Here is an 18,819-nt window from a genome sequence, read left to right as displayed (position 1 = left end):
ACCCTGGAAAGAGACTGGGATTCTGTTAGTAAGATATGCAGCAAAGGTCTGGGAGCAAAGCTGCCTTCAGAATCCAAAGTAATTTTAGAACAGGGCTAGAGGTTGGATGCCTTTGAAGATGGGTGTGCGTGCGTGGATTGCGGGGATCTCTCTTTTTATGCAGGGGAATAATGGGTATGAAGGAATTCGGGGTGTGGGCAGAGGGCTGATGCAGGCTTCCTCCTGAAGGGCAAGGCCAAGTGTCCAAGGCTAAGAGAGGGAATGAGAAGGGTCATCACCAGCCCTGGAGCGCCCCGGGCAGAGCCTGGGAGGAGACGGAGTCGCGCGAGCGAGTGCGGGGATGCGGGTGACAACGGGGGTGGGGTCCGGGCCGGGGCGGGGCGGCCGCGGCGGGCAGGGCTGGGGGCGGGGCGGGGCGGGGTGGGGCGGGGCTCCCGGGCCATCTCGCAGGCTGCGGCGGCCGTGGAGAGAGGCTTCCACAGCGGCGGCGGAGCGGGCGGTGGAGCAGGGCGGCGGCGACTCGGTGAGCGCGGCCCCGGACGCGGCCCGGGGCGCAGCGGGGAGCGCGGGCGGGATCCCAGGCAGAGTGCTCGGGAGGCGCCAGGCAGCCGCGGGTGGGGCGGGTGCAGGCGACCCTCTCCACCCTTGCCCGGTTCCCGACGCCCCTGCAGCCTTGGGGGAGGGAGCGAGCGGGCGTGGAGGACGGGTCCCGGAGCCCCTCTCCTGGAGCCCCTCTCCAGCAGTTGCTGGAGATAATTTCTGTGCACGCTCTGCTCCCTGTCTTCAAGGGCTGTCCCTGATGTGTTCCTTTTCCAGATCACCCCCTTCGCCCGTCAGCCACTCCCACCCCACCCCCCAGGTATCTTCAGCTCCAAAGCCATTCTTCCAGGAGACCCCAATCTTCTGCCTCCCCATTCCCATCACCAGGGGCTCAGCTCTGCTCCTTATCACTCTCTACAGCCCCAGAGGCAGGGAAGACCCCCGCCCCTTCCCAGCCCCTGTACACCTGGACCCTTCTGCTGCCACCTGCCGCAGAGGTTCTCAGCCAGCGTGCAAGCTGCTGTGCCTAGGACCCAACCTGCTTGCCATCTGTGCCCTCCCCCTTTCCTTCAGAACGCAGAACTCCAGGCTGGAAAAAGAGATTTTCTGATCCTAAGCTCCAGGAACAATTTGACCCACTTCCCAAGAGGCTGTTCTCTCTCTGGCCAGTCACGCTTTTTGCTGGAGACACCTGTCTTGTCTTCCAGTTAAAGAACACCTCTATCAAAACAAGCCAGCCAGTCCTGGGTCCTTCTCCAACCCACTTAGACTTGCTGTCAGTGTCCCTAGATGCCAGGTCCAAGAGCTTTGTTATTTAAGGTTTCCAAAGCCATTTGCTCACCCACCCAGAATTCTGATCCCCAGAACTCCCCAGGCACTATTGGGGATACAGGGCCCAGTACTGACAGAGCCACCTTTTTGGAGTCTGGGTCTGCCTGGTCTCCCCTCCCATGTCCTTTCCCCGCCCTCCCTCTGCTCCCTAGGGAACCCAGAGCAGGGTCATGGGACTAGAGTTCAAAGTCTTGGCTTCCCCCACAGCTTTGCAACCCTCCCTCCTTTCCCTGTTAGAAACTTTCCCCACTGTCACTGGCCACCACCTTCTCTGGATGGGCCTTGCCATCTGCACAGTGTTGTGTTCCCAGGGCACAGAGAGCTGGATTGGGACCATACAGGGCTGGGACCTGTGCTGGGCAGCAAGAGGAGAGTGGCCACTGGCCAGGTCTGGGCTTGGAGGCCAGAGGTCCTAGGGTGGATCTTGCTGTCTCTCACATGGCTCCAAGTGGGGTTCTCTGGCTTTTTTGCAGGGAAGAGAAGAGGCAGAGCAGCGGCTGTTTTTCCTGCGTGTTTCTGACTGTCTTGTGTTGCTATGGTGACAGTTTTGCCTCTCTTCCTCCCCCTGACTCTTCTGGGAGCTGGTTTTTATTGGTCTGTTGTCCTGTCTTTTATGGCTCTAATTTCTCCTTTCTACTTGCTCTGAAATAAACAGTCATAAACATGGGCACTGGGCCCTGCCTGGGGGCTGGCAGAATTTCACCTCCTGCTGCCCAGGTTCCTGTTATCCTGTGAGGGGAGAGTAGGGGAGTGAGGTGGGGTCAGATCTGCCTGCACTCCCTCCTGCTCTCAAGAGCATCCTGGGCTGAAGTACACAGTGGGTAGCACACTGCCTGGGCGGTAATAATAGATCCCAAATGGTGCACAGTGGCTGGCAGCTCACTGATGTGCTTTCCATTCATCTTCAAAATAGTGCTGTTGGGGAGGGGCTATCCCCACTTTGCAGATGGGGAAACTAAGCTCAGATCAAGGGAAATTTTCCCTGTGGTCAACTGATGTTAGCAGAGTCAGCCCTCAACTTTTATTGAATGAAGGGAAAGTGAAACTGGTTTGTGGATGTCCCTGGTTCCCACCCTGCTCGGTTCCTAGGTTCTGCTCCCAGGGCCTCAGCCCCCTAAACCCATGCTTCTAGAGGCTCATTGGTGAGTTCCTCCAGTCCAATTCCTTAGGTGAGATGCAGGTCCCCTGTGGAGGCATGCCACCAGGGAGCTGCCTGTCATGTCCTTTGTTTACCCTTGACCCCAACTTTTGGAAACCCAGGTTGAAGGCAGACTGCAGAGGGAAGCCACTTGTGACTTCCTGTTTTTTACTCAGCACTGAGAAGAATTCAGTTTGCTTCTACTCCCAGGGCCTCCATGCAACCGGATGAGTCAGGGACACAGAGCCAGCCCTGGGTGAGGGCTCTGAGCTCACCAGGGCCATAGGGTCACCCACTGTCCCCTGTCAATGACACTCCAGTGAAGCTGCCTCCTCCCTTCCTGGTTATTTTTCTCTCCATTGCACTCTCTTCTGTTCCACCCCTGTCCCTTTTCCCCTTTCTACGGACATGCTCCGGACTTGGTAATCAAAGGCTGAAAATGTATTATGGCAGCTTGAAAATTAAAGGGGATCAGTAGCCTCATTGTCAAATGTTGGCCATGAGGAAGTCAGTTCACTCATATGGACCTCAGTTTCTAAAAGAGTTGAGAGCATCTGTCCTGCTGGCTGTTTGCTATGGGGGTGAAATGGAAGAGCCTGCAGGGAGTGCTTTGGATGGTTGAAATGCTAAAGGACCCATAATGTCTGGTTCTGTTGGGAGAGCTCAGTGTTAAAGAGACCCCTGAACTATTGTCTAGAGGTCCATAACTGACTTAAAATAATTAATCCATAAAATCTCAGAGTTAGAGGCATCCTCTGAAGTCATCTCTTCTGGCCTTCATATTCAGTCCATACTTCATTTACACACCTCACATGTGTAGAGCTCCTACTCTGTCTACCAAATACTGGGAATTATAAATATGAACACCATTTCTGGTTTCAAAGAATATAGTTGAGTGTAAAAGATAGAACTGAAAAAGAGGTCCTTGCAATACAGTCAGAAAGGTGGCATGATAAGTGGAAGGATGATACTGATGGCCTCTTGACCAGGTCACCCCTTAGGGTTGAATTAGGTGGCCAGTGCTTTGTGAAGCATAGTAGTTCTACTGCCCACGTGGGAAACTTGGTCCAGCCCTTATGGCAGTGGGGTGATTGCTGGAGAGCCCCTCATTCAGCTCTGGTGAGCAGAGCAGGAGAGGAGCAGGTGGCAGGGAGCCAGTCCTGCCTGATTCTGGGTTTTCATTCATCCACTCCTAGTAGCCTCTGGTTCTACTTCAATGGAGCTGAATGAATTTCCTGTCAAGGCAACATGGTGATTGGAAAGAAAGAGGGTTTTGGAGTCAGACATGAGCGGAAACTCCCCTCCTGCTCTGTTCTGGCTGTGAGATTCTCAACAGGTACATCGAATCTCTTTGGACCTCAAGGCTTGTATCTGTAAAATGGCAATAATTATACTTACCTTTTCGGAATTAAATGTCATGTTAGTAGGGTCTGGCATGGTGCCCACCTCACAGTAGACTTGCTGTTTTTTTAGTTCTATTGATTAGAAAAACGTTCTCAGTTATTGACACCCTGGGTCCTTGTAGAACCCTTGTAGGAAGCTCTTTGGATGAATTCTGGCCTTTGGAGCTCCATTCATTATCTGGGAAGGTTACAAAGTGCTCATGCTCAGGCCACTACCACTAATGGTTAGTCGAGTCCTCTCTTACCAGATAAACAGTGTTTATTTTCACAATGATGCAAAATCTCCAACACTTGTTTTCTCAGAGAGGAAGAAATTGGAAATGGCAGCAGACCCACTAAATTTCAGAAACCCGCTTTGTCTGTGAGCTCAGTTTAAAATGAAGGCTTCATGTTTTTTTCATTATGGACATATTTAGCTTCACCACCTCCCCTTTTAAGTTAGCATATATGTGTATGCGTTTTCCATGATCATCATTTTAATTCTGTGACATTAGTATCATTGTCCCCATTTTACAGTTAAAGAAACTGGGAAAAAGGTAAAAGTCACTTTCATGGCGTCTGGTAGCTAGAAGTGGCAGGGCCAGAATTTAAAACTAGATCCTGCTTGCTCTTTGTGCTGAAGTACACAGTCTTGTCATTTCCTTGGCTGGCATGTCAGTGACCTAAAATAATTGTGTTTGGAGAATGCAAGCGGATTTTAATAGGGGTGGAACTGGTCAGTGCTGTAACTCAGACTCATAGTAAATATTTAGAGACTTTATTAGGGTTTTGCTCTCAGCACAACATTAACGAGACTTTCTGCAGTCAACTGAGGATTTATTCCTACAAGTGAATAGAAGAGGAGTTTGACATGTCTGCGTTAAGAGAAAACATTTGAGGATTCTAGAAGTAGTTTCCTTAGCACGAGAATGGATTGCTATTTTGTCATTGAAATGACCTGAGCCTCTGGATAGCCCAAGATTTTGTAATTGAACATTTGAATGGAAAGCTTGACAGGTGCTTCCCTGAGATACAGAGACAGGGGGACACTCAACCAGGTTAGACCATGGGGGTGGTTGACTCTTCAAGTGCAAGGATGATGTGGGTTCGTGTCTAGGAAGATTACAGATTTGCTCCCTAGCCTTTCTTGGATAATTAGGAGTCTAATTTCCTTGGCTTAGGAATCCTATTGCCTTAACCAACCCAAGTGCTGAAAGGAGGCACGGTGTTTCCCAGCAGTGTGTTTACCAGGTTCAGCTCAGAGCAGCAGACAGATGTGTTTCTATTTGCAATTATCTCAGGGCCTGAGTCTGATGTCTGCTTATTTAATGACTTCACTTTCTAATAAAAATTCTGTATGGCATAGATAATTAGATTTTTAAAATGAAACTAGGGAAATAGAGTGCCCCAAAGAGTTTAATTGCAGTTTTATGATGGATCAAGCATAAAAATGGAATCAGTCATTCATATAACAAATGTGTATGGAGTGGCTCCTTGTCCTATGCCGCGCTAGAAGGTAAGCGTGCAGTGGTCAATGTGGCATTGCCCTGCCTGCCCTCAGATGGCCCTGTCTCCACGGGGGACTCAGCAGAGGAAGGGCATGCCCAAGTGGATCGTGGCCATCCTTTCTGGACTCGTCCTGTTGACATCAGCCTTGACTTTCATTTATCAGGATGCTCAATTAGGAAGTGGTTTCCTTTCTGGGAGGGAGACCAAGGTTTCTTTGCTTTTTTGCACAAAGTGCATGAAACAGAAAAGCATGTGTCGTGGAGGGCTGATCTTCTGGGCTCTTAATTCTGTGCCTCACTTCCCAGGTAAGGGAAGAAAAGGCTTCTGTGCTCTGTTTCAGTGTTGGTAAAATGGGAAGGCTGGAGTCAATGAATTAAAAGGACCTTTCTGCATCTAGCCTGATGATTTTAATAAACTCTTGGGCTCATTTTTCTGAGTGACAGGTGAAGAAGGAAAATGTGGCAGCCTTCATAAGCAAGGTTGTTGAGAGAGCTGGGGATGGGGAGAACCCCATGTGTTCTCACAGAATCCTCTCCAAGAGCAGAGGAACCTTGTTCTCCTTCCAGAAAGGGAACCACTTTCGGATTGAACATCCCGATAAATGATTACATCTAGGCTGATGTTAACAAGCAGAGTCCAGAAAGTATGCAGGAGCCCAGCAGAGGCACCAAGGTATTCCCATGTTCCAGAATCTTCACTCACATGAATAGGAAAGGGAGCCAACTGCACAGATGCCTCTCTGACTGTGATGTGCTCTTCTCTTTTAAATTAATGTCTTTTACATAATTGTTTTGATGTTCTTGTGTTTTAAATAAAATGTTCTTGTGTTTTAAATAAAATGCACAACCTGATCATGAGGATCAGTGACCAACACACCTATCAGAGCACTCTGCAAGTTCTTATTCCTACTAGAAACCAGATACTGGCTAGCAGTGAGGAGCCCTGGTTCCAATCACCCAGTATAGAGCGGCAGCATACTGGGGTGGGGCACATAGAGAAGGCCCAGGATCTTATGCCCACCGCTGCCTATTCACAAGCAGCTTGGCCTTTGGCTGGTGTCTCATCTTGCTGAATGTCATGTCCCCTTTGGTAAAACATGGGCAGCAGTACCTACAGAACAATATAGGGTCTTGCCACCAGGATGATAGTGGCAAGCATTTAGTACCCACTTTTAGTCATCTTCTGAAGAGTGTTCAAAACAGATGTTATTCCCGTTCTAAGGAAGGTGCATGATATTGCCTTGCTACAAAGGCCCACCCAAGGTTGCAAGCTGGTTCTGAAACCATGGTGTGCATCTTCACAGCCTACTCCTCCACCAGCCACACTACAACAAAGGCCACATGTGCATGAGGAGCATGGAGTTCCAAGATGTGATGTGGCAAAATGCTCATCTCCAAGAGGTAGAAGTTCATGGTAGCCATAGTGCCTCCATGCCTTCAAACTGAGGTCAAATAAAATACGGCTCGAGTTTAAGTGTTTCTCTGTGGCTGACTGGCATCCTTCAGGGTGTCCTTTGTTCGGGCCAGTTTGTCAGGAGATGCCATCCAGCTGTAAGGATCTGTGCCTGGAGCGCCTGAAGCATACAGCCTTGCTGAGCTGTGAATCCTCCCAGTTGAGGCAGATGCTTTATAACTTGTTTTCCAGATGCTTCCTGGGACAGCTTGTGATCATGGGATCACAAAACAGCTGTGTTCTCAGCTTACAGAAGGACAGAGTGACATGTGGGTGAGCCCCTGGGTGTAACCCCTTTGTTCTGTAGAAATTGAGGGTCATTGGATAGAAGGACGGATGGACAGATGTATAGATGGAAAGGCAAGGAGAGGGAGGAAAGGAAGGAGAAAGAAGAAAGGGAAAGAGAGAAAGAAAGAAACAGATGAATGAAAGGGGTGGGGAGAGAATGAGAGAGAGACTGAGACCAGTGCCTTTTCCCAGGCTGGGGGCACGGACTTTCTACAGCTCTGAAATCCAGACAAATGGCATGTGTACCTTGAAGTTGCTGAGCCACGTGTTGTGCAGAGAGCAGACCTGGGATGCAATCTTGGCTCATTCTTTGGGCAAATTCCCTACATTTGCCAAGTTTTCCAGTGTGTGTACTGATGTTTGTAATGTTTGTGTCTCAGGAATATTGTGAAGGATGAATGAATTAAATATTGATCAGCCTCCCCTTTTGCCTGACCGATGAATAAAATTTGTTTTAAAAGTTCTGGCCATGTCCTTTAGGTTCCTCTTTATTGCTCTGAGTGGGAAATGACTTGGAGCTTCTCCTTCTCCTTCCTGTGATAATGCTTTTCTGCATCACCTCAGGTAATGCCCCCCCCAAGCTCACTCCTGCAGACCCCTGTCTCTAGCCTGGGGGTCTTCACTCAACACTTGATATAAACCCAGCTGCAGTGTTCACTGGATTGTGACAAGGTTGGCTAAGAATCAAGCTCTGTATGTACCGGGTTAGTGATCTTCTGCTCCTTTATTTCTGAAATGTGTTTTTTTTCTGAAATATTGAGGTTTCAAATCTGGGCCCTTGAATCATGGGTTTGGGAAGATGTTTTCTGACACATACGTGTTCTCTTATTGTTACGTACAAAATCTCAAAAGCTCTGAAAATGGAGATTCTTTCCATCAGTCATTTGAAAGCAAAAGCTGGCTCCATCTTACTCGAGATTATTTATAGCTCTTATTTAGCCCACTCAGGATGAATGAGTGTTTCGGCAGAAAGACAGTGTCCCAGACCCTCCTGGGGGTGAATGGAATACATGGCTGATGCATTCTGCCGCCTCTTCAGAGTGTAAAGGATTCTGAATTCTGAAGCATTTTGGGACAAAGGGTTTTTTAAAAAATTGATGCATCCATTGCAGAGTGCCTAAGGTGGTCCCAGTGCCCCTAGAGTTAGGGAGACAGAGGCGAGAATCTCACCTTTGGAGATTTAGAGTGTGATGACATGGTTCATATTGTGCTGATCAAAACCAAACATGGCCAGTTTTATATTTTATCAACTTAAACAATAATAAATGATCAAAATGACCATTCTTGATTCAAAACCAAAACAATAAGAAGATGTTAAAACATGGGTTCCAAAGTTTCACCAGTACAGATATAGATATATATATAGATATATTTAAAGCTTCCTTAGAAGTAAAAATAAGCTGGGAATTTTTGATTGAGTGTGTGGCCTATAACCAAGTTTCACCGTTGGCCTTAGGGGAAGGTAGACGGGACTTTTTCATTCTGACTCATCATTTCAGCTTTGTGAGGAGGAACCAGGGCGTGAAGAGCAAGCAAGGGGAAGTGAGGAGCCCCCGGTCCCAGAGGGGTGCGAGAAGGCCTTGGCTCTTAGCTTGGGTCTGCTTCTGTTGAGTGGTCTTAGGTTGCCACTTCTCTTTCCCCTGGGAACTGAGTTTCTAAGCAGATGACCTCTCCTTCCCTCTCTGAGAGTCTAGAGTGGAGACCAGGGGGAGAGGGGACCGAGCACGGCGCTGCCTGCTCCGTCCCAGGCAGACTACTGCAGGGGCCTGAGGAGAGGCTCAGGGCTCAGCCCTGGTTTCCGCCAGGCTCTTTGTTTCTTTCATGAGATTGATCTCTCATTGCCTTTGGCTTGCGTGTGTCTGATGGCACCTCTGCTACCATTCATATTTTTGAGGCCAGCAAGGGCCTGTTGGCCACTGGACCAAGCAGGAGGATGACCATAGCCGTGAAGGTAATGGCCGTCACCAGTGGTTGCCCTGTGTTCTGGGCCTATAATTAAGGCTACGGCTAAGCACTGCTCAGGGGATCAGAGGAGTGTCAAAGTTCCTTATTGCAGAACACAGGACCAGTTCAACATCTTCAACCTGGAGGCATTTGCTGTTCTGGTCTGGGGCTGTATGGCATTGAACTATGGAGAATTTAAGAGACTGGAGAACAAACGATGGACAACCTCCACCCCCTCCCATTCCCCTTTAATTCCTTTGCCTTTTGAGTTTATGCTGAACACGTAACTCTGACTTTCGCCCTGTTGAAAGCTTAACTTTCCTCCAGAATTTGATGAGGTTTGACAAGTCAGTGGCTCTGCATGTCTCTGAAGTTCCACCCTGCTTCTCTGGAAGGTTCTCCCCATCAGCAGCTAGAACAGGAACCAGGGGTCTGACCACAGAGGGTGATTTCCACGTTAGAAATGACAGGGGAGAGTAGCATCTTTAAGGCCTTCCGTTTGCGCAGACAGCTGGAGCCACTGAGGCGTTAAATATGTCACATCAGGGCATAAGGAGATGGAGATGGCTTTGGGGTAGCCCTCATCAATTGGAGAGGCCTAGTGTATGAGTGTGAGTGTGCTTGTACGGTGGGTGATGTGGTATGGGGTGTATGTGTGCATGGTTTGTGTGTGTTGAGTGGGTGTGAGTGTGAATGTGTGGCAGGTGTGGGGTGTGTGAGAGATTGTATGGATGTGTTGTGTGGGGCAGGGGTGAGCGTGTGTGTGTGGTTTGAGAGTGTGTGACTCTGCTGTGGGTGTATGTGAGCCAGCATGCTGTTGATGGTGGGTGGTGTGTGACTGCGTGTGCCTGAGTGTGAGCATGTGTATGGGTGTGCTGTGGGCATGAGCGTGTGTGGGTTGGAGGTCCTTTCAAAGGGAGCTTCTCAAGCAAGGCCCTGTAGGGTGCTGTCTGCACCAGGCTCTGGCTCTCAAGTGCTCCTGCAGGTTGAGGCTGAGGGATCCATGACCATGGAGAGATCAAGTTAAGTGTCAGGAAGCAACTAAATTACACTGGTTAGGAAGAAATTTCGGATTCTTCTGCTTCAGAAACATAGAACCCTATAAACTCTTTTCTAGATGTATTAAAAATAACTCAGATCACTTGATATGCTGCTTTAAAAATAAAAGTAGATGAAAGAAAAATCTCATACAAGTTTTCAAAAACTAAGGGACAAAAATATATTCAGTTTTATTTAATATCGTCAGCTGCAGGAAGGTAGGAAAAGATAAAGAAAGAGAAAGAAACGGAGAAAGGGAAACTCAGAGGGAGAAAGTGTTGAGTTGCCTCAGCCCTGGGACCAGGACACGCCTGATCTGCTGTGCCTACGCCCCTGCCAAGCTTCTCAGACATGGGGCTTAGCAGAGTAGGGGAACTGGACGTGGGGGAAAAGGAGCAGAGCAGGATTACCGTAGCTGTACAGCTTTGCTTACTGAGCTGGTAACGATTAGGAAGACCCCACGGGTGGAGGAGAGAGCACTGTCCAGTGTGGGTGGAGGCACTGAGACTGGACCTGTGTTTACGTCCCTCGCTGAGCCTCAGCTCCTCTGTCTCTATGAGCGGGTAGAACAAGGTGCCCTCTAAAGCTAGGTCAGAGGCTCTCTTGTGGTGTGGTGGCTGCAATGACCGTAACCAGGAGTCCTCTTCCCCTTGAGTACAGATTGAGATTTCCACATGCCCCCCTCGTGTCCCCCTTTAAATCAGCCATGTGCCAGAGGCCCTGTACCCCCTGTTCCCTCTCTACTGTATACTCTGCTACTCACTGGTAAGGTAGAGGGTTGTGTAAGTTTATCTGTTAAACCTCAGATTCAGGAAATAGTTTGAGTGGCTTATATAAACTAAAATAGCTACAGTGTGTTTGTTATTTTGTGGCTTATGCACATAGTTTTTTTTTTCTTTCTAACCAACGATTTACAGGTTACTCAGACCCAATGTGGCCCCTAATTTTTCAAAGTATTCTCAAATTTTCAATTACATTAATAAAAATGAATCATGGAATTCAGAATGCATTAACACCCGTTGACACTATATTGCCAGTCTTTTTGTAGATATTTCTGCGCCTATAGACCACCTTGCAAGGCACATATTTTTATTCCTTTTCTGAAGATAAAGACATTGATGCTAAGAACATTTTTAAAATTTTTCCTTAAGACATGGCAGTGAACACAGGGCACCAGGGTTTGGGTGAAGTCCTAAATGCTCCTGTACCATACAGCTCACCCTGCTTTCAGGGCATACTTTTTTTTAGGTAATAAAATCCTTTCTGCCATGATTAGAGTCCCTTGAGCCTCAGAAAACCATCAGATCGGTTCCTTTGCCTTTTTCCAGCATGGAGTTGCAGGACTCTCCCCGCCTAGATGTAAGCTTTGTGCAAATAACGTCTGTTTCCATCTAATGAACTCTTGCTGCGTGTTTCGGAAGTGCCAGACACTGTTCTGGAAACTTTCCCATGTATCGATTAATGGGAGAAGATGTGGCCTTCATGACACAGAGAGCAAAACCAGGACTCGGAGCCATGGAATCCTTCACTCAAAGGCAGATCGCATGCCAGGCGCTGGGTTTGCTTTGTGAATGAACAATTCACAGAGCACAGTTCCGCAGGGTGCTTGGGATTTTGCCTTGGCCTGGAACTGAGGCACCCTTGTCAACACAAGATCAAGTCTCACTGGCCCACCAGCATCCCCCTCGCTGTGCTGGGCTTCCCAGTTTCCGTCGGCTGCTCATGAGTCAAGCCCAAGGTTGTGGAGCATGACAGGCTTCCCCTGTCTTTCCCCAGGATGCATCAGCCTGCACCATTGGTAGCTCACTTTTACTAGCTCAAACTCTCTTTTGTTTGGTTTCATAGCTTATCATAGATTTGCAAATATTGTACATTAGCTTCATATTACAGAAGAGAAAATGGTAATGTTATTTATCCAAAACCACACATGAGCTGCATCCTCTTTTTAAAATGCTCTTGCTTTATTGGGACAGATTTCTCAGATTCGCTCCAGGGTTCCCTTCTCCTGGAAACCTTCCCCAGCAGGTCACCAAATTCATCCATCCATTCATCCATCCATCCAAGTACTCATTCAACACATAGTTATTGAGTACCCACAATGAGTCAGGTTCTTCCCTGGCCCCCTGGAGCTGATAGGGAAATATGGACCAAAAATGTATAAACAAGCCAAATGAGTATTATGTTTGATGATGATAAGTTTCAAAGCAGAGCTGGGTGTCGAGGTGAGGAGGAGTAAAGGTGGAGAGTGGGGAAGGGATGCTCTTTTAAGCAAGGTGGCCTGAGTAGAGACCTGAAGGAAGTAAGAGAATGAACTTTGTGGACAATCAGGGGAAACTGTGTTCAGCAGAGCCTCAGCCAGTGCCAAGCCAGAAGTAGAGGTTGCTTGCTGTTGAGAGGACGGACGGCAAGGAGGCCTGGGACTATAGCTGAGTGGCCAAGTGGCCAGTGGTAGGTGGAGGGGGCTGTGTTTCCTGCTGCTCTCTCTGACCAAGAGCATTTACTTTATGTTTCCTGTCTCTGGTTCACTGTCTGTCGCACACTAGCTTGAGCACCCAGACAGCAGGCCTGGGCTTGTCCTTAATTGTCACAACCCCAGCACATAGCTCAAGGCCTGGGATAGAGAGAGAGCTCAGCTCTTATTAATGCCTCTACTCCTTTTTTTTTTTTTTTTTCTTTCCCTTTTAAAGGCCGCAAGTCCTAGTTAAATTTGAAACCTGGGAATTTTGAAAGAATGTGGGCTCTAAGCCCCACTCAGCCAGTTCCCTGGGGGACAGCCACCAGACAGGTAGAATAGTGCAGGAGAGGATAGGAAGGAGGAATAAAGGACATGGTGAGGAGAGGGTTAACTGGAGAAAGAGGACATCTCCAGAAGCCCCAGGGATGAACAGCTGCTGGGGACTTGTGTTTATAAAGAGTGACCGCAGGCTGGAACCAGGAGGCTCTGCAGAAACCCTAAAGCGTGTCGGGATTTCAGCCAGGACTTTCCACTCACCACTCTGTGACTCAGAGGGGAGCAGGGGGAGCCCACAGGACCTGGAAGGCCTTGTCTCTGGAGACCTTTCCAGAAAGAAAAACTCCTGGTCCCCTGGCAGGGCCCTTCCCCTTGCAGACAGAGCGCGAGTCTCTGAGAGGCTTGAGCTCCTTCTCAGGCAGGAAGTACCAGGGAATGCAGAGGGCTGCAAAGGCGGAGAGAGAACCTCCAGGCTCAGGAACCTCCCCAGGCGGCCTGCTCCACTCCACATCCCTTCCAGTCGGAATCACGTGTCCCTGAGCAAAGCGGCTTCTAGCAACGTGCAGCAACTCAGAGCAGCCTGAGGGGTAGTGTGGGTGAAGATTGGAGCTAGAGGACATCCTGAAGTCCTGAAGTCTGTAGGGAGCCATTAGGGCATCTTCATGAGGGAGGGATGAACCAACTGGACTTCTGGTCAGTGGGTGCATACCCAGGAGGACGTGCCAGTTACAAAACAGAGCAGCTGGGAGCAGAGTTATTCTCTTTCAGCTGATGGTTTGTCTCCCCCCCAACCCCCAGTTCAACAGCTGTTTTGAGAACTGAACAGTCTGTGCACAGGCACCACTGGGTGCTCGGGTCAGATCAACTTTCACCTCTTGGGGCCTTATGATGGTGGGCCCAAAGCACCTGTGAGAAGATCCCTTGAATTCGCCAAGTTTAAATGCATGTTCAAGTTTTTAAAATGGTGATCTTCACAGCAACACCACCGCCCTCAGGCCCCTGATGTTAGAGGAAAGGAGCAGCCGTTCTAGGCCAGGACCCAGAACCTCTCTTCCTCTCCTGATCCTCAGTGGAGCTCATCTTCCCTCTCTCCTAGGAATATTTTGAAATAACAAGCTTGGAAACAAGCGAAAAGCTCTGTACAGATTACAGGGTGTGAATCGCATGCCAGTTAGGGACCTCTGTTCACACATGATACCTGGTGAGAGGTTTGGGATAAAGTCTGACATTTCTTCACAGCTCGGTTTTTATCAGCTTTCTTTGCTCCTCCTGATGTGTCCACAGCTGCCTGTTTGGGCTTTCTTTGGGCTTCCAGAATTACTTTTCTGATTTATATTCGTATTCTATTTGTGCTTCAGTGCCGTCCTTTAAAGCACGCACATGCATGTTGACCTGCTTACTAGGGGCAGTTGTTTTATTGAATCACTATTACCGTAGTGAAGGAAGCCCAGAGGGGTCCTGGTGCTATATGGAAAAGACATCTGTAGGCAGAAAGGGGAGGGAGGTGTCAGGAGCAGCCTAGCTGGGTCGGCAGAGGTGTGAATTGTCATGGGAAGCCGCACGCAGGGTGCCAACTCTCTCAGACTCCCCAGAAATAGCTGTCAGAACTGAACTTCCTGGCAAATAACCCGGCTGCTGCGGAACCCTTCCGCATCGACCAGCAGGCTGGGTCGAGCGGAATCCGTCCAAGGTGTGTCTGAATTAGTGATCAAGGTGACTCGTCCTATTAAAGTGAAAGTAAAAAGGAAAGGAAAATAAAGGAAAAGAACACTTGAAAAGAAAGCAACAGGAAGAAGTCAGTTGCTTGGCGTTAGTCACCCAGTCCCATCATCCCGGTAGCGTCTGTCCTGGATGCCTGCCCCTTTCCCTAGGCCTAAGGTCAGGGGCTCTTTATGTTTGTTTCCTGGTGAAATCACACACCTTCTGATTGTTGCCTTTCCTGGTGCTGCCTCCAGGCATGTGACGGGCACCTGGAGCGCTAGGTTGCTCTTCTCTTGAGCTCAGGCAACATTTCTCATGGCCAGGGAGGAACAGCCACCCTTCTTGAAGCTGCTCAGTCTTGGGAGAGGCACTGAGGCTGCCAGCCTGTAAGTTTAGTGGGGACAGAAGCTCTGTCCTCTGGTTCTGTGAAGCTTTTGTTGCCTGTAGGTCTTTTGCTCCATTGTCCTTGATATCAGGAACTGATGCAGAGACCAATGAAATCTTTATGGTTGCTAGTGATTTAACTGATCTGCAGTTTGCAGAAGAGATTTCTCCATGAAAGGTGAGCCAGGCCTGCTTTTCTTTGCAGTAGGCTGTGATAAATACATGGTTTTGTTCCTGATGCTTTCATCTTTGCTGTTTGATTCTGGGCTGTGGCTTGCCCACTGTGCAGTCCTAGGAACCTTATCTACACAGGGACATAGTTTCCTCTCATACATAATACCTAAGCATAGAAAACCACTTAACTTGGGAAAATGTGGAGTATCAGTCACTTTTGCTGCAATAACAAATAAGTCCTCCAACCTCTATGGTTGGGAGTAACAAGCATTTTGTTTACATCACATGTAAAGTGTTGTAGGGGGACTCTTGACCTTGTCCACATGTCTTCTTATTCTGAGACCTGAGCTGAAGGAGCTGTTGCTTCTTGGATTGTGTTGTGTTCATGATGGTAAAAAGAGTGAACAAGGTGGCAGAAAATTGAGATGAGGTGCCTTTCAAAGCTTCTTCTGGGAAGTGGCATTCTTTATTCTGCTCACATTCTGTTTTTTAAACATGTCAATTGTCCAAGTCATCTTCTTCAAATTGCATCCCCTTCCACGGAAGAGGAGGTGTACATGCAGGTTACACAGCAACTCTTCAAGACCTATAATCTTTTGCAGTTGGGAAAAGACTACAGTCTAATCCACAAACTGGCAACTTACTGAAGAAGATGTGAACAATGTGTTCTTAGTAAGATAACATTTGATGGCATCCTGGGAATGGAGTTTACTGCAGGTGTGAATATTTTAGTGGAAGCTGTCACATTAGAAAGTAGCAGCTCTGTGATGGAAGAAATTTTGTACCATTTACTCCTGGATCTTAGGGGTACAACCCAGCACTCTGCCTGGCAAACAATAGGTAATTAATACACACTAGTTGTCTTAAAAAGATATATGAGATCCTAGCTGCTCCAATACTCTGGGAACCCAAGAAAGTCAAATAGAGTCAGCCCTTACCATAGATCCTACCAAATGCAGATGGAAGATAGTGGAAAAAGCTGGGCATGGTGGCCCACACCTGTAATCCCAGTGACTTGGGAGGCTGAGGCAGGAGGATCAAAAGTTCAAAGCCAGACTTAGAAACTTAGCAAAGCCTAAGCAACTTAGTGAGACCCTGTCTCAAAATAAAACATAAAAAGAGCTAGGGATGTGGCTCAGTGGTTAAGTGTCCCTATGTTCAATCCCTGGTACAAAAAAAAAAAAAAAAGTATATGTTGGGAAAACTGTTATACGGGTACTGTCTGCACTTTGCTAGTACTACTGTGTTAGGTTCATGGTGGGTGCAGCTGCATTGGACATGTATGGACATTTTCTTTATCAGTATTCCCTGAACAATACACTGTAACAACTATGCACATGGCCTTCGTGTATTATCAGGAATCTAGAGATGATTTAAAGTAATAGGAAAGTATGCATAGTACTAAGCCATTTTGCAGAAGGGATTTGAGCATCTGTGGTGTCTGTGGGGGAGGGGAGTTCTGGATCCAATCCCTAGAGGATATTGAGGCATGACTGTATAATTAAAGTCTCTACAGTCTATTTAAGATTAGAAAATTTGGCAAAAGCACGATTTTAACTGTGCTCTAGAGTGATACATGGGTTTATCAATTTATTTCTTAAATTTATGGTGATCGCATCTCTGAAGCCCTTTCTCCCCCTTCTGCTGAAACTCGTGCCCTGTATCAAAGAGCTCTTGTGGTGCAAACTTAACTCAAGGTCCCCAGCCTTGTTGATGAGCGATGTCCTTGACAGGGACGGTAATCACACAGGACTTTTTGACCATTGTTGTGTCTTTCTTTGGGGCTGTTCAGAATTCTTACACCTCACCATATCTTGTTTAATTGTGGTTGATCCTTACCCTGCCTTTCTGGGAAGCAATAGTGACTCTTTAGTTTAGAGAAAGAAATGAAGGCAGAAAGATGCGAGGGCAGGAGCCAAGCTGGTGCAGTGGGTGTGGCAGAGGCTCTCCTCGCGGTGGAGTGTCTCCCAGACAGATAAGGCCACCGAGCGCTCTATCACTGTCTGTTTCTCTCTAAGACCTTGATTGATAGTGTCCTCAAAGGCCAGTGTGAACTTGAAAATAGTAAAATCTTGTTCTGCTTTTTATGCTGTAATTGCGATTATAGCATATTGCATTGAAATAAGTTCATCCCGAGCATCCAGACATTTCAAAATCCATTTCAACCTCTAAACCTTTTCTTACCAGGATGAACAAGTTTGAGCAAGACAGAAGAGCTCATTCGAAATGTTGTGTTTCATAAATAAATAAATGAATAAAATAAAACGGTGTGCTTTAGTAATAAGTAGACAAATATAGGCTTTATTTATGTGTTAACCATTTCCCCTTCTGTTAGCGTTAGTGGTAAGCACTCTATACAGCTCTGAGGACATGAAGACAGATTTTTGAGTTTGTTACCCACCCACACTGTCTCCCTTGTTCGTCATAACTATCCTGGGAATCATATCTCACTGTTTATCCCATTTTATGGAAGAAGAGCTGTGGCTCGAGGCAAAGACATTTGGCTCAGATCACACTGCCAGCAAATGGAGGTTCAGGTGAACCCTGAGTGCTGAGTGTGTCCAAGCCAGGGCGTGTGCTCCAGCCTTGCATAGGGTAGCGGTCGGTGGCATAATGATCTTGGCCTTGCATAGGTGGTCAGTGGCATGATGGCCTGAGCAATCTTCCAAGGGCACTTTCATTTCCCCAGCTGCTTCTGCCAGAGTGGATAAGGGTCAGTGTTTATGAACACCTTTATAATGTGGCTCCAGGAGATTGTGTCAGAAGGCTCCTGTAGTCAGGAGAGGTTCCTGGACCCGTTTCAACCATGCAGTGCTGTATGGAGAACAGGGACAACTCAGGGCTCCTCCCACTTGGCCCCCCAGTAGGTGAGTTCTTCCTACCTATGCTGTCATTAGCTTCTACCTGAGACTGAATGTCCACCCCTTGACACTTCTGAGAATTTGCTGGGACTGGGACATCTGGGTCTGGTTTGTTTGTTCATTTTCTCAATTGAAAAATATTTATTGTATACCTACTGTTCTCCTGGCACTGAACAAAACAAGGCTCCTGCTTTTCTGTATGTGTGCCTAGGTATCCAGCCACTACCTACTTATGCATATATACATATCATATATATGTTGTGTTGGGCAGTGTGGTGTCTGGAGCTCAGAGTATATTGAGAAGACATAATGCTGGGCAACGAGGCGGGAGTGACCTGTTGGCTCAGAGAAGGCAGTCTGATGACCAGGCACCCAAAAGAAGTTGGGGTGCTAATATCTGAAGGAAAAGTGTTGATTGTCCAAGGCAGAAGGGAAGAAAGTGGGAGAGCCCCAGGAATTGTGTACTTTGCTAATTCAAAATTTTATAGAAGAGGGCAGTGTGTTTCGGGTGGAAGGTGGATGGGACCTGGTAGGCTTTGTAGGACAGGTATTGAAAAGAGAGAAAAAAACAAACAACATGAGGACACAGAGTGTGCTAGATTTGGTTCTGGGTATAATCTTTCTAATAAGTTGACCAGGGTATCTGGTACAGTTGGTAGAGGTAAGAAAGCAGAGCTTGTGTACCTGTCTGTGACCAGATAGCTCATAAATGGCAAAATCATGACTTAGACAGTCTTTTGGATTTCAGAGCTTACTCAAGACCTGCATCAAACTTAGACATTTGTTGATTATGTAATATCTGAATACATTTGCTCATTTCTCTGTTTTGTAGCAACTGATATGATC

General features: G+C 47.6%; 1 protein-coding gene across 1 annotated transcript in view; it reads left to right on the top strand.

Annotated features, from left to right (window-relative positions):
• Nucleotides 1-450: 450 nt before the first annotated feature.
• The window catches only part of Cyria (CYFIP related Rac1 interactor A), a 98,555-nt gene continuing 80,186 nt past the window's right edge, over nucleotides 451-18,819 (top strand). The window contains exon 1 of the mRNA XM_076833393.2: nucleotides 451-523. The gene's annotated coding sequence lies outside the window, so the exon portion shown is untranslated. The remainder of the gene's footprint in view (nucleotides 524-18,819) is intronic.

This window comes from Callospermophilus lateralis, chromosome 14 (genome assembly GCF_048772815.1).
Source record: "Callospermophilus lateralis isolate mCalLat2 chromosome 14, mCalLat2.hap1, whole genome shotgun sequence".
In the NCBI taxonomy this organism is placed as follows: Eukaryota; Metazoa; Chordata; class Mammalia; order Rodentia; family Sciuridae; genus Callospermophilus; species Callospermophilus lateralis.
The sequence above is the reverse complement of the archived record's forward strand: the minus strand, read 5'-3'. Positions and strand labels throughout refer to the sequence as shown.